Source organism: Euprymna scolopes, chromosome 3, assembly GCF_053919585.1.
Source record: "Euprymna scolopes isolate OS-2025 chromosome 3, ASM5391958v1, whole genome shotgun sequence".
In the NCBI taxonomy this organism is placed as follows: Eukaryota; Metazoa; Mollusca; class Cephalopoda; order Sepiida; family Sepiolidae; genus Euprymna; species Euprymna scolopes.
This window is the reverse complement of record NC_136484.1, coordinates 169,726,395-169,741,521: the sequence shown is the minus strand read 5'-3', so window position 1 is coordinate 169,741,521 and position 15,127 is coordinate 169,726,395. Positions and strand designations below refer to the sequence as shown.

The 15,127-nt window shown below is 31.6% G+C and overlaps 1 pseudogene; it reads right to left on the bottom strand.

The window, feature by feature from the left end:
• Positions 1 to 10,895: 10,895 nt before the first annotated feature.
• On the bottom strand, positions 10,896 to 11,012 carry LOC145263704 (5S ribosomal RNA; annotated as a pseudogene).
• Between the last annotated feature and the right edge of the window lie 4,115 nt (positions 11,013 to 15,127).

Sequence of the window (15,127 nt, the reverse complement as noted above, 5' to 3'; positions counted from 1 at the left end):
ATATATATATATATATATATATATATATATATATATATATATATATATATATATATCATGATTTTGGGGGGTACAGAATTTATATATTGCAATCATGAAGGGAAGGCTTTTATAATTCATGATTAAAAGTAAATTGCGTTTTTAAATAAAGAAAAGGGGGCGAAGAAGAATGGAAAAAAATAAAGGAGGAAGTCAGCTGACCGGTTTCACCTTCGCTTTCTCAAAGCTGTATCGAGGGATTTAAAAAGCAGAACTCGGAAATATGTACATTTACAATAAGGTTACGTTACGTTCGGTTATGGGTGGAAAAAATTGGAAAACGATTAAAATAAAGCAATCTTATGATATTTTTCGAAGATCCTAAGGATTAATCAAGCTCACACCTTAGAAACATTCCCTCGACTGTATGTAAACAGACACCGAGATCTTTAAATGGAATGTTCAGTGAGCACGACTCAGAATTGAAAATGAGTTCGTGCTGAATGAGATGGTCAGTTATTGAAGACTCGTATGTGTTGGGAAGTACGTCTGTTGCTCAGTAAGTGTCATTTCGTATTTTTCTAGATACGTGCTGTTGGACTCTTCCATCCAATCTCATTGTTGTTCGACCCACATAGTTGGCACCGCAACTACATTCAAAATTGTAAATTACATTATTATTATGAGGGGGTAGAATATCTTTTCGAAAGGACGCATTAAAGTTCTCGTAGAGAACACAACACACACATCTGAAGCACATTTTTCCACCCATAACAGAACACTACGTAATCTTATTTTAAATATATATTTTTTCGATTTCCCATTTTTAAATCCTTCAATACAGCTTGGAGAAAGCGAGCCCGAAACCGGTCATCTGACTTCCCTCCCTTTATTTTTCTTTCCTCTTCTTCGTCCGTTTTTCGTTATTTTGAAATGCATTTTACTTTTAATCATGAATTATAAGTCTTCCCTCCATGATTGCAATATATATATATATATATATATATATATATATATATATATATATATATATATATATATATATATATATATATTCTGGATGAATGAATAGCAAAACAAAAATACCAGTATAATATTTGGTATTTTCTTCTATTCCTACATTCAGAAGAAGTCTTACAATAAAGACAAAACGTAACTTGGTTTGTCCCTTGTTTATATCTTTATCTCGTTGGAATACTATTTCTGTTTTTCTTATATATATATATATATATATATATATATATATATATATATATATATAAAGAGAGCGAGAGAGAGAGAGAGAAAGAAAGAAACTATCTTGAAAGTGTGATCCATACACAATGCACTCTAATGACCTTACAATATATATATATATATATATATATATATATATATATATATATATATATATATAAACTATCTTGAAAGATTAAAGAAGAAATAAAACCTCTGATATGAATTATACGTTGTTTGTAATTATCTCAAAATACATCGCCACATTTCATTTTATGTCTGAGTGATCTTATAATCTGATGCTGCGTAGAGCGTTCAGAATTATTAAATGGAAACATATTTATGGCAGCAACCTTCCATTACTAAAAGGCGGTATTTCTGCAGCTAAGATTGTTAGAACAAAAAAGATCATTTCACGTCACTCAAAACATTTTACAATCAGCCATAATTATTTATTTCCACAGAATTACCTGCCTACCATTAAAATAAGGTGAAGTTGCAATGCTATTTTATTGCCGCCATTATTATGTTGGGTAAAAGTAATGTTACCATTTCAAATCATCAGAATAGCATCACTATGATTAAATTGCCTAGAAGGTCAGGTCTATAGACTTGACATAAAGTAAAGTACTTTTAATTCTTAAACAATGTATATTCATTTGAGAATATTTATTTATTTATGTTTCTTTAGGCAAATTTTTATTATTAATTCTTTTAAACTTTAGTTTGCTTTGACTGTTTTGTTTTACGGCGTATCGGCCATTTTAGGCTATTTAATGCCGAATCTAGTAATTCTGGAAAATATTTTTATGCTTCAAGTATTTTATATCTTTAAATATTTATTCATGGTGTTTGGTTTGATTGTTTTGTAGAGGACAATTGTTTTTGTTTTTAACTTTGCACAACATGATTAAGTCGGGTTAAGGGAAATGAAAAACATTAAAATAATATTTTGCTTATTTGGACTTCTGTTCTTTTCATGAGTGTTATTTTCACAACGTTTCGGTTGATGTAACCTCCGACTTTTTTCAGATGTATCTTGTCGAACTTCTGTAGAACTCGTGAATTTGCGTAGAATTTCGCAAGGAACAATGGTGTAACGCTGATAAAATACTTAGTAAAATCAGTTGTAACACCGTTCTGGGGGTTGATGGTTCAATCTTTAGTGTGGGCGATAATAAAAACACAATTGTAAAATTATTAAGACTTCTACATGGGTGACGAAACGGGAGGTATGCTTTCTTCATATATTAAATCAAATATTCCATTTGGAATTCACTAATGACAAGACCCCAACGACACACACATACACATCAATGTCCAATAAGTTGAGTTTATGCAATGTCTATATCTGTGTTTGTTGTAATGAATACAAATTGTAAATTAATTCTCTGCGCTCAGTGATCGCTTTATATAAAAATCGACAAAGTAGAATAAAAAGCTGGAGAAAAAGAAAAATCATAGCCCAAGCCTTTTGGCGATCGGTAGAGGCGTGGGCATAGTTATACAGCTTCACTGATAGCTTCATATTTATCTGATGATATATTGATAAGCTGTAAACTCAAAATAACAACACTTGACACCCAAGAATTAAAATTCATTATTTTCAAATATGGATTTAAGCATCTACATCAACAAATCATTGTAAAAAAAATACCACTATAGTATAAACCGTTCAGCATTCACTAAGTTTAAATCTGACAATTTAAATGAACTAACATGAAAGCTCCAAACGGTTGCCTATGAAGATAAATTATTGGAAGCAATCCGTAAACAAAATTTAGAAATTATGTAACGTTACACACGTTTACACACGGGACCCACACATTGTATTCAGTCTATGTCGCAAAGGAGAGAATAAAGAAAAAATAACCCGAACTCACTTTTTTTGTGTTGTAATAACAACATTCATTCTCGAGTAATTTCTCAAATAAAGCATGACCGTGCCTCTTCCCTCTTCCCTCTGACGTCTATTTTCTCGAACGTCATTTCGAACGTGCTCTTGAACGTGCTCTTAGACGTGCTCTCAAACGTGATCTGTTACAATTGTGGACAACTTAATGAAGTGCAAAAACTGTTGATTACATGCTTTAAATTATAAAACGAGATTTTCAACTTTCACAGCCTCGGCCAATGTTCTTTTGATACTTCAATTACAGATTTATTTAAGCATTATAAACTTTACAATGATTCAATGGATGCGGAAAAAGAGAAGAATCAGCAATTAAAGATTTACAGATATAGTAACAAATTTACAGATATAGTTGCATAAATGTCAAATATTAACATATGCCTGAAGTGTGACAGGATGTATGAATCTTAAATCGGACTTTCGTCCTATATGAAAGCTCATTAATATTAAATGGTGTTTTCTAAAAAATAAAATTCGCGAGCTAAGAGTTGACATGTAATATAAAAACATGTAGTTGTGAGATAGGAGGGAAGAATGATTTACCAAATTGAAACAACCGATTAAGCCGATTGAACATAATAGATTATATATAAGAGAAGAAGGATAGATTGAGTATTTTGAATGAAATGATATTATGTAGTGGAGATTATTTTTTATTGTCTTATGCGAAATTATTTATGTTATTTCAAACTGTATGTATTTAAGTTTTCTGTGTTTGCATTGTGAGACCAATTCGTTTTTAGTATTGACTGTAACTCTAGGAAAAGTAATTATTTTAACTGCTTTGGAGATGCAAAAATTACAAATTTTAGATCCTGGGATGTACGATTTTTCTTTTTAATAGAATAAGGAATTTTCTTAAGTGTTAGGTTTTTAGGAATGCATGTGGTTTGAGATTCTGAGTTTTATTAAATTAGAAGTTGCGCCTATATATGTGTGAGTTTTTGTATCGAATTTCAATTTTGTTCCATTATTTTAATGTCCATTTCGGTTAATATCGGGGTCGACATTTAATATAGCGTGGTTCATATAACTTTCTGAAGAAGAGTCAGGTGTATACTGGTCAGTTGGTGGCGAGTTAATTCTGGAAATATTATTACAGGAATTGTTTTGTGAGTAGTTAATATTTAAGGTCGCTGTGTTGTTTTCTAAGTTTCGAATATTTTGATTAGAGCGATTACTTATATTATTTGGGTGGGTTTTGTGCATCGGCAGTTGTGTCACCGTGCAAGAATATACAACATCCTTATGTATGCAATCATTATTCAGAGGACAAAGCTCGTTATTTTGTCAGTTGCATTTATTTATATGGGGCAAATGTGGGGGAAGGGTCTTAGCTTTTTTATTTTCATATTATTAGATGATACGATTGTTTGCGCTAAATTCGGCATAGTTGAGTATGATATTTTTTATAGAGTTTTTGTTTAATAACGAACTGTATTTATGTGGGTATTTAGAAGAGTGTTCGACTATTTTGAAAAATTCTTTAGGTATGTTTGTTTTTATGTTCGAGATAAAAGGTGGACTGAACCATATGGACTTCGTCTATTTTTCTTATTTTGTTTGTGGCTGAAATTAATATCAGTATTAGCATATTTTGGAATAGACCTACTTTTGTTCAGAATAGATTGCATTGTAGTATTATTACTGGTCTTTTGGGTCATATTATAGCCAATTACTGATTTTAACTTTATAATCTTGACCCACTTCTTATACGCTGCCTCTCAACCTCTACAGCCTGGTGAAGGCTATTAAGACGTTTTCCTTTTCATTCTCTATTCCCCTTACCCATGATTTCATACCTTTCCCCTTAAAATAATTTTCGTTTCGAGTTTCTCTCTTTTTTTAAGCATTTACTAAGCGTATCTATAAATAGGATATTTTAATTTTTCTTTTCATTTAATCAAAGACTGCAAAAATAAGCAAAGCGACAAAAAATGGTTTGCCGTTTGTATAAAGTTTCTATTTTTATTTCCACTCTTAGAAATATAACAAATTTCACCTGTTTAAAGTCCAATACCCGGAATTTATCATGGCCATTTTTGCTAATAGGAATTTCCATTTGGATCAGATGAATTTTACTGTATAAAAGGAGAAAGTCTTTCTACAAACTTTGCATTACACAAAAATAGGGCCTAATACATGAAAAATTCTACATTTGCAAGGGAAAATTGCGTTTCACTCTGGATACTTAAATAAACATAATTGGATTTTACCTTCAATGTGGCAATCTTCAACCGGTCTGGAACCTAAAAACAGCATTCTTTCCTATTCCAGGATCATCACTCTAATCGGATACCTGAACCCCATATTCTTTTTATTGTTTCAATCCATCTTTCCTGCTGTCTTTGTCCAAGTTCCTTTAAAAGATTTTAATCTTTAATATATTTTCAATGTATGTGCTAAATAGCAAAATTGTATCAATCTAGAACAAATATTTTGCTAATGATTTTCCTCTGAGGAGATGAGCCTACATCGGAAATCCGTGGATTAAGGCAAGCAAATGTTTTATTCCTTGTTCAAGCAATAAATGTTTGTTTTGAAAATTATATTTGATAAACTCGCCCATCGATTTCGTGGTATGAGGTTCTACCACAACAACTAAGTTGTTCGGAAATCCACAGAGATGATTTGTTTATAGTGGTGAAGGCTCTGTGTAGAACCAACCGTACTGTTTTGGTATTACTGCTAACCTGTGTTAGTACAAATGACTGCCACAAGACAGGGCACGTTTTTACATCAGAGTTTTCCTCCTCCTAGATTCATGTCTTAATGAAGACTGGGGTGCATCTCTTCTAGTGAATTAATGCGCCCCCAGATATCAACCTGGAATTTAATACAACTTGGCGTGGTATAAACAGCGCTTAGCCTTCCTAAATGCTCACCCATCTGGTACTGGCCAGGCTCAACGTTGCTTAACTTCGAAGTTATACATACATATATATATATATATATATATATATATATATATATATATATATATATATATAGTAATGTGATTGATAATTTAAAATTCAAATTAGAATTAAAAATAAAAATCTGTTTCATAAGAAGGAACAACAACAAAGTCAATAATTTGTACGATCGTTTCGGAAACGATGTTTTTATTGTGATAGACATTAAGCCACGGACAATAATTTTGACATATAGTTTTTTTAAACAAAGTCTCCCCATCAGCAAAGGTATTGGGTGGGTTTTTTATATGCAAAAGACACCATACATAAACCTAGTAATTTTTAAGTAAGGCATATGTATCTTAAAATTGTTCGCCTTTTGAAAACCGTAATTATCATCAAAGCATTCATTTGGATGTTGATTGTAGCTTATACATATAATAAATACATCTGCCTTACTTAAAAATTGCTAGGTTTATTTATGTCTTTTACATATAAAAAAAACCCACCCAATACTTTTGCTGATGAGGAGAATTTGTTTAAAAAAAAACTATATGCCAAAATTATTGTCCGTGGCTTAATGTCTATCACAATAAAAACATCGTTTCCGAAACGATCATACAAATTATTGACTTTGTTATTGTTCCTTCTTATGAAACAGATTTTGAATTTTTAATTCTAATTTGAATTTTAAATTATCAATCACATTACTAAATATTAAAGTAGCTCTAGGATATTTGCCTATCGAGCTGAATTACAACGGGCACTGTTCTTTTCTTGTGTTTTAATTAAATTAGTAATTTTACTATCACATTAAAATATACTCTGCTCTTTAGACTACTGTTCTAACCCCATTTATATATATATATATATATATATATATATATATATATATATATATATATATTATTGCAGTTCTTGTGTCTTTTTGACTTCTAACTTGCAAAGCAACTAACCCTATAACGAGCATAAGAAAAACAGCAAAGTAAATACTTGGGAGGATAGTTTCATGATAACAAACAGATACTACGCTTACACCCCCCCCTCTGAATTGAAAATTAAAATGGAGTAATAGTGTAGTTCCGTTTTCATACGGGCACATACGAAATATCCATTAGTAATAGATGATAAATATAGGCTTCAAAACTATTGGTTAGAATTTAAACAAAATGTACCGTAAAGAGTTCTTTAGATGCTGACTGTAATAAAATAAGAATATTATGATGTTTCTAAATTTTTTTAGATGGGGATTGATTATTTGGATTATTTGGACTACTGTTCTCATCTTTTTTTAGCTTATGTAACTTTTGACCTTTTTTAGATTTATCTTGTTAAACTAGAGAATCTTTCTCTTGAAGCTACCCCTGTGGATTAAATAAGGGTTCAATTTGAAATTCTGTGCAGATTTCTGAATACAACAGAAAGATTATCAAGTTCAACAAGATACACTTGAAAAAGGTCGGAGGTTATAGCGACCGAAACGTTGTGAGAATATCACTTAAGATGAGAAAAGTTGTCTGAATTATTGCGATACTTTAAATTAATAGTGATGTTTGAATAAAACTAAATGACATTTTACTGATCAAAAGTTTTTTTTAACTACAAGAAATAAAAATGGTTTTTGTATTATTCTGACTACTGTTCTCATCTTGAGTGTTATTGGCACAACATTTTGGATGGATCTTGTTGAACTCGGGAATCTTTTCTGTTGAACTCAGAAAACTGTCTTTTAAACGGCGGAATCTGCATGGAATTTCGAACGGAACCCTTTATTTAATCAATAGAGGCAATATGTTCTCATGCTGTCAGCCATGACTAGGTAGAAATCTTAAATAATTCGCAATTCGATTCTTATTATCGTCCGCACCAAGGATTGAACCTTCAACCCCAAGAAGAGTGTTACTTTGAACTGATTTTTCGTGTCCTTGTGGATTTATTTCCCTAACTGAGAGAAATAATGATGGCAGAACTGAGGATTAAAGAGGGTTTTTTTTTGGGGGGGGGGGGGTTAACCGTTTTTAACATTTTTTTTTCATTCTTCTTTTATTTCACACGAACCCTCCAAAAGCTGTAATGTCCCAGAGTATCTGATTTCTTGATGAGAATGCACTTGTTGGGTTCTGTTCTATCTTTTTTTTTTTTTTTTTTCGCTTCCTTTTACTTCGTTTGGATTTATATCAAATTATTTTGTCGTTATCCTGATATTACTGTTACACTTGCCCCCCCCCCTCCCCGTGGTATATCAAGCTTAAGTGCTACTGCGGACAACCGTTTTGTTCTGTTTCTTAGCTTCCCATGTCTGTCAACTACATCCTATTGTTGAACAACCAAAAAGAAACAACCAAAAAGAAACAACCAAAAAGAAACAACCAAAAAGAAACAACCAATGGCTGTCATGCCGTAAAAGAGAGCACTGGACACTGCTGCCATCACTCGGAATGAATGATGGATTTCCATGGCGCGAAGATTAGAAATAAATAAAAAATAAACACAGGGAAACATCCGATAAATGAAAACAAAAATAGAATTTTAAAAAGAAAAGAAAATATTAAGAAAAAGAATTAAGAAAAAAACTTTAAAAAGTGGACAAAGATGCGATGTTACCCGGCGAGAGAATCGTTTTCGCCTGACATTTTTGCCTGCGGATAAGTGAACGTCAGTTGGGTTAACCCTTCAGGTTTAAACATCAAATTAGAAAAGTTCACAACATGACCCATGTCTTTTATTTTCTCACAGATTTTTTCTCTCTCTCTTACAAGTGAACAAAAAGGAAAACTCAATAAATTAATGTAATGTTCAAAATTAAAAGTAAAAACTTGTCGGTGCTCATGTCAACGATGCGCCAGGGTGTCTAGCAATCCCACAAAGCTTGGAATCAATTATATTGTGCTCGTTTTATAGGGAGATCAATTCATTTTAATGAATTTTTCTTTGGAACCAGAAAATAACACCGGATTTCTCTTCGTTTTTTTTTTGTTTTGTTTTTTTGTTTTTTTCTCACTGCTTTTTTTAATCATTTTTTTACATAACAAAATAAAACAAAAACTAAATGACGCATTTCAAAAGGCTAAACATTTTTTTTTAATGTCAAAGAAGACAAGTTAATTTTCTGCCTGGAAACCATACAGAGTTGATAAAAAGTTTATTGGAAGCCTTTTTATTGGTACACAATATGAAATACAGTTAACGGACCTTTTCTTTGGTTTCCATAAAGATGTGTGTTGTCACTCTCCCCTAAACTGCGTCAAGAGATTATATGCAAAGTATGAATTGGTAATATAGAGTTGCATCTCTAATTGGTAATATAGAGTTGCTCTCTAATTGGTAATATAGAGTTGCATCTCTAATTGGTAATATAGAGTTGCTCTCTAATTGGTAATATAGAGTTGCATCTCTAATTGGTAATATAGAGTTGCATCTCTAATTGGTAATATAGAGTTGCATCTCTAATTGGTAATATAGAGTTGCTCTCTAATTGGTAATATAGAATTGCATCTCTAATTGGTAATATAGAATTGCTCTCTAATTGGTAATATAGAGTTGCATCTCTAATTGGTAATATAGAGTTGCTCTCTAATTGGTAATATAGAGTTGCATCTCTAATTGGTAATATAGAGTTGCATCTCTAATTGGTAATATAGAGTTGCATCTCTAATTGGTAATATAGAGTTGCTCTCTAATTGGTAATATAGAATTGCATCTCTAATTGGTAATATAGAATTGCTCTCTAATTGGTAATATAGAGTTGCTCTCTAATTGGTAATATAGAATTGCATCTCTAATTGGTAATATAGAATTGCTCTCTAATTGGTAATATAGAATTGCATCTCTAATTGGTAATATAGAGTTGCTCTCTAATTGGTAATATAGAATTGCATCTCTAATTGGTAATATAGAATTGCATCTCTAATTGGTAATATAGAATTGCTCTCTAATTGGTAATATAGAGTTGCATCTCTAATTGGTAATATAGAGTTGCATCTCTAATGTTAAAAGTCCTATTATGATGTTGTTTAGATGCTACTGAATATTATTAACTTAGATATTGAGTGATTGAGAAACTTATTGGTTTTCTTTGTAAAAAAAATACAAAGTTACCAAAACAGATTAATTTGACTGCCAATAGTTTATTTGCAACTATTTATTTTGATAGTTTTATAATTAAATTGAATTGCAAAATTAATTTTAAAAACATATGAAAACATTTTAGAACAAATTCGTCAATTTCTTAAATGAAGAACATTAAAAGCATTTTATTGTAAAAATAAAAGATATATTAACAACAACAAAAAAAAGAACCTCCAAAAATTATTACACAAATACTTTTTTTCAATAACACTTAGCGGCCTATTGTCAATATCATATGTTAGATTTGCAATTTTAGTTGTTGGTTAGTTGTTTGCAGCAACTTTAACTGACTCCCAGAGGTCACACATGCTGCTGAATTGCCTTCCATGAGAATAAACATCTCTCTTGAGGACAATCCACAGGTTCTTAATGGAATACAAATTACATCTATTTGAAAGCCAGTCCATAAGAGAATCAATCAGGATTTAGTAAACTTCGATGCATGACTTGGTGTGTTGTCGTGCATAAAAACCAAAGATTAACGATTAGGTAAATACTGGTTATGAAGCCATTCAAAGAAATATTACTCTAGAAAAGTACAATAACATTTCGCACTCATTTTAACTCCGTCTGTCAGTTTACATGGATCCACAAACTCATTACTAATAATCCCTGCTCATATGCTATCGTTCCTTCTTTCATCCATCCATAGCCCTTGATCCCCTGGAGAGACATAGGCCATCTACAACTTTGTAGATGTTTTCGTAGCGAGAAGTTCTTTTTTACAGGGTGAGGGTGCTGGCCCCACGCCCAACTTTCCCAGAAGGTACATACAGCACCTAACCTTCCCAAATGGTCACCCATCTGGTACTAGCCAGGCTCAACGTTGCTTAACTTCAGTGATCTGGCGAGAACCAGTGTGTCAACGTGATTGTGCCGTACATCGTTCCTTCTTGGCATTTAGAAAATTGTCTTCAGTTATGTAGCTTGAACCCCACCCGTGAACCCATTTATTTAGGGTGATCCTTGATTATTCGGTAAAAAACACTATACTGACATCAGTTTTCATGTATTTTTTGCTCACTGTCATCTTATTTCCTTTTTTTTTTCATTAAAATGAGTCTATTTATCTTATTTTTTACATCAGCAAATTCCTTTAATGTTTACACCTTGTTTAGCTTGACAACATAGGAGTTCTAGCGGCCTCAAACATGAACGCACTTGATGCATTTGCGTTTATTATCAATTCTCTTTAGATATGTGATAGATCTTGCTTTGTTTGATTCCTGAATTCAACCTGAGATTTCTTTTCCTTGGTTGAATTCCCATTTGACATATTTTCTTGATCGTTCGTGGATCCCTTTTTAAACTCTTTAGAAATTTGAAGCGAAGATTTTCCTTTGCTAATTTCTTTGATTATATAGTTCTTTCCATTTATTTGTTAGTTCTTTTTTACAAGCCATAATAGTAAATCCTAATTCTTGCAAATGATCTCTTGACACTATAAATTGCTATAATTACTGATAAATACTAAATATTCATATGAAATTGGAAATTGGAAATTAATTGCTGTCATGCTTACCCGCTCTACATAATAGTAAAAATTATTTCATTCGATAACACATATCTATGAATTTGGCATAAAGTATTTAACAAAACCTCTTTTGCATATAATCTCTAGATGCAGTTTATGTTGATATACAATAAAACATTAAAATTACATTACAACCCCTTACACCTAGTAGCTGTGTTTTCAAACAATGATCGGTTAATTAGTTTAAGAGTGAATCCAGCATGTACTCAACTTTTTTATATATCAGGATTATTTATAAAACTCAAACAGCTCCGCCATATTGTTATTTTCATAGCATGTGCAGTCCCCACCCCGTAAAACATTCACAACAAACACTCGTCTAGCTACAGCAACTGTAAATAATTTCTCTTACTTTCTATCTGCATCAAAAACTAAACGAAAATTCCATGAGCAACATGTGGAACACAATATGTTGAGACTACTTCCCAGCTGACTATAACATGGTCGTTTACAAGTCTAATGTAAGTAAGTTTGTATTGAACCGCCCTCTTACATAATCAAACCTACCCAAATTCCACCATTACTGATCATCACAGTTACCTCACAATCATTAACTCTTATCCTCAAATACCTTTTGGGCCTTAATAAGTGGTGACCCCCCCCCCCATTCCCAGTAATAAAGAAGTCACACTAAGCATACAATGTAATGGTAACTATTGAATCGGTATTATTTTGTACGTGTATATAATTAGTTAATACATCTATTGAACTGTTCTCGACAATTCTAAGTTGCAATTCATTTACGTCTGAAAATTCTATAGAAACGGTCTCCATGGTCATGTCAATCAAGAATTCCAATTAAAACCTATTGTCATCGATGAAGAATCTTTCCATTAAAATTCCACACTCCCTTACTTGGACTCTTTCCCATGAAAATATCTGATGAATTTCTAAACCGGTTTTGCAACTAACAAACGAGATAATATATTGCCAGCTCGTTTGGTTTTCTTCATATACACCTGTGGATCAATATTGTTTTTGTATTATTGCCATAAAGTTTCAATGATTATTTTAAATTCCGATTTTATTTTATTTTTTTCATTACCATCTCACTTATTACTTAAAAAATAATTTAAAAAAAAGCTTTCCTTTGTTTCTGTGTTAATTTTAATTGTAATTTTTTTTTATTTCCAACCCAATCATCAGTATTTTTTATCGTCATCAGCAGCAGCAGCATCACTGTATACTGTTTTAGCACTATTATAGTTTTAATATTCTGTAACCTTTTCAATATTTTTTAATCATTTTCTTTATTCTCCACTGCAACTCACACACACACACACACACACACACACACACACACACACACATATATATATATATATATATATATATACTAGCTGACCGCCTGGCGTTGCCCGGTCGTACAATATACTTAAACATGATATTTTTATTTATGCAAATTGCATATGTTTTCTTGTTTTTTTTTACATGGAGGTCAACACTTATCAAGAACAGGAAGCCACTCGGGGATAATGCATGTACATTAATCAATGGGATAGTATCGTAGTAATTGTTAGAATTGGAAATTTGATAAGTGTTTTACTTAAGGGAGCGGTTTATCAGGAATTTGTTTATGTTGGACTTGAAGACATCCAAGTTGTAGTCAGGTGGGAAACAGGCAAACGGGAGAGAGTTCCACAGGCGCGCACTTCTAAGAAAGAAGCTTTGTTCATGGAATCTACTTTTGATTTAGGCACAGATAAAGTGGGGAAAATTACTGACAGTGGTTTCAGCTAGACGGGTGTTTTTTGTGAAACATTGGCGAGAGACGGCCAGAGATTGGAGCTCGGACGAGAACTTGCCATGGAAATAACGATAAAACAAAGACAGGCTCGCAACGTCTCTTCTGTGGGAGAGAGGTTGCAGGGAAGAGAATTATTATAGAATCAATCCTCTATTGATTATTATATATTATGAGGAATAATTTGCACGGTGGACTAATTTATAGAAAAATAAAAATGAAAGAAATAATGATGATAATGTCGGTCATCAAAGTCCGTCTGTGTTTGTTTACAATATCACATCAGCTGATATTTGAGCTTGACGATCTTAAATATAGTTCTCTTACAGATAAAAAAAAAAGAATTTTTACAGGGGAATATTTTGTATTAACACCGGTTAAGGGAAATAATAATAATAATAATATGTGTGTATATATATATATATATATATATATATATATATATATATATATATATACAGATCATAATGTAATGATTAGATCACTCTGACTGACATAAAATCATTTAAAAATAAAACGTTATTTCACGCGGTTAATGGTAGCCGAATGGATACGGTCTTTCCTAATTGAGTCAGGGATGGCTTGTGTTGCCGGGTTCGAATATATATATATATATATATATATATATATATATATATATATATATATATATATATATATATATACTATAATAATAAGATATATATAATCATTTACTATAATAATAAAATTGGAAATGAAAACAAAAATAAAAAATACGAGATTATGGTTTAAAACAGAAATTTATTTTAGCATGACACCCAAGATGGCTGACATGTAGCAACGTGGGATGGAATTCCTTTTCCCCAAACACCATGTAAAAAATCAACCTTTTGTTGGTAACATCAAATGGAAACAACATCCGACGAGTTGGTGAGGACAGGAAATTTTTATGGACACATAAAATCATAAAATTACCATCCCATTAACGAAACGGCTGTAATAAAGAAATCCAGGATGAAATAAACAAAAGTTACAAAAAAGAAAAATGTATTGAATTTCAACAAAGTTTTGCACTATATATATATATATATATATATATATTTATATAGGAAATTTATTACTGTGAGTCCAGAATGAGTTTACAAATTGTTTCAACTAGAGGAAAATCCTCAAAGAGAGGAAAAATCCAACTAGCATCATCAGAATTCATAGATGGACTAAGTTATAAAGTCAAATAAAAATGGAAAGATCGTAGATAAAGGGGAGTTAGAAAAGAAGGGGGAGTGGTGGCGAGAGGACGTTGGAGTTTAAAGTAGTAGGAGTGTATTAAAAAAAGAGAGGGGTTTATAATTAAATATTAATTATGTGTAAATTCTTATATACGTGTTTTTTAACGGTTTAAACTTAAAAGACGCTACTTTTTTGATAACGGCATAAGTAACAGTTAATTTAAAGGATCACCATGGCAACAGGTTGGAGAGTTAATGTTAGTGAAGGAACGGGTTGAAAATGGGGTTTAAAGTAATTTAGCCGGGCGGGGAGAGATTGAAAGATATTTATTGTTTATAAAATGGAAAGAAAAAGAAAAGGAAAAATAAGTTAATGAATTATACTTTACAGGTTTATTTTGATAGTGTAATGATATATATAATTAAATATAATAAATAAATTAGCCGGGCAGGTAGAAATAATACGTTACAGGTTTATTTTAATAAAATAAAATAAAATAGGTGAAGGAACGGGTTGAAAATGGGGTTTAA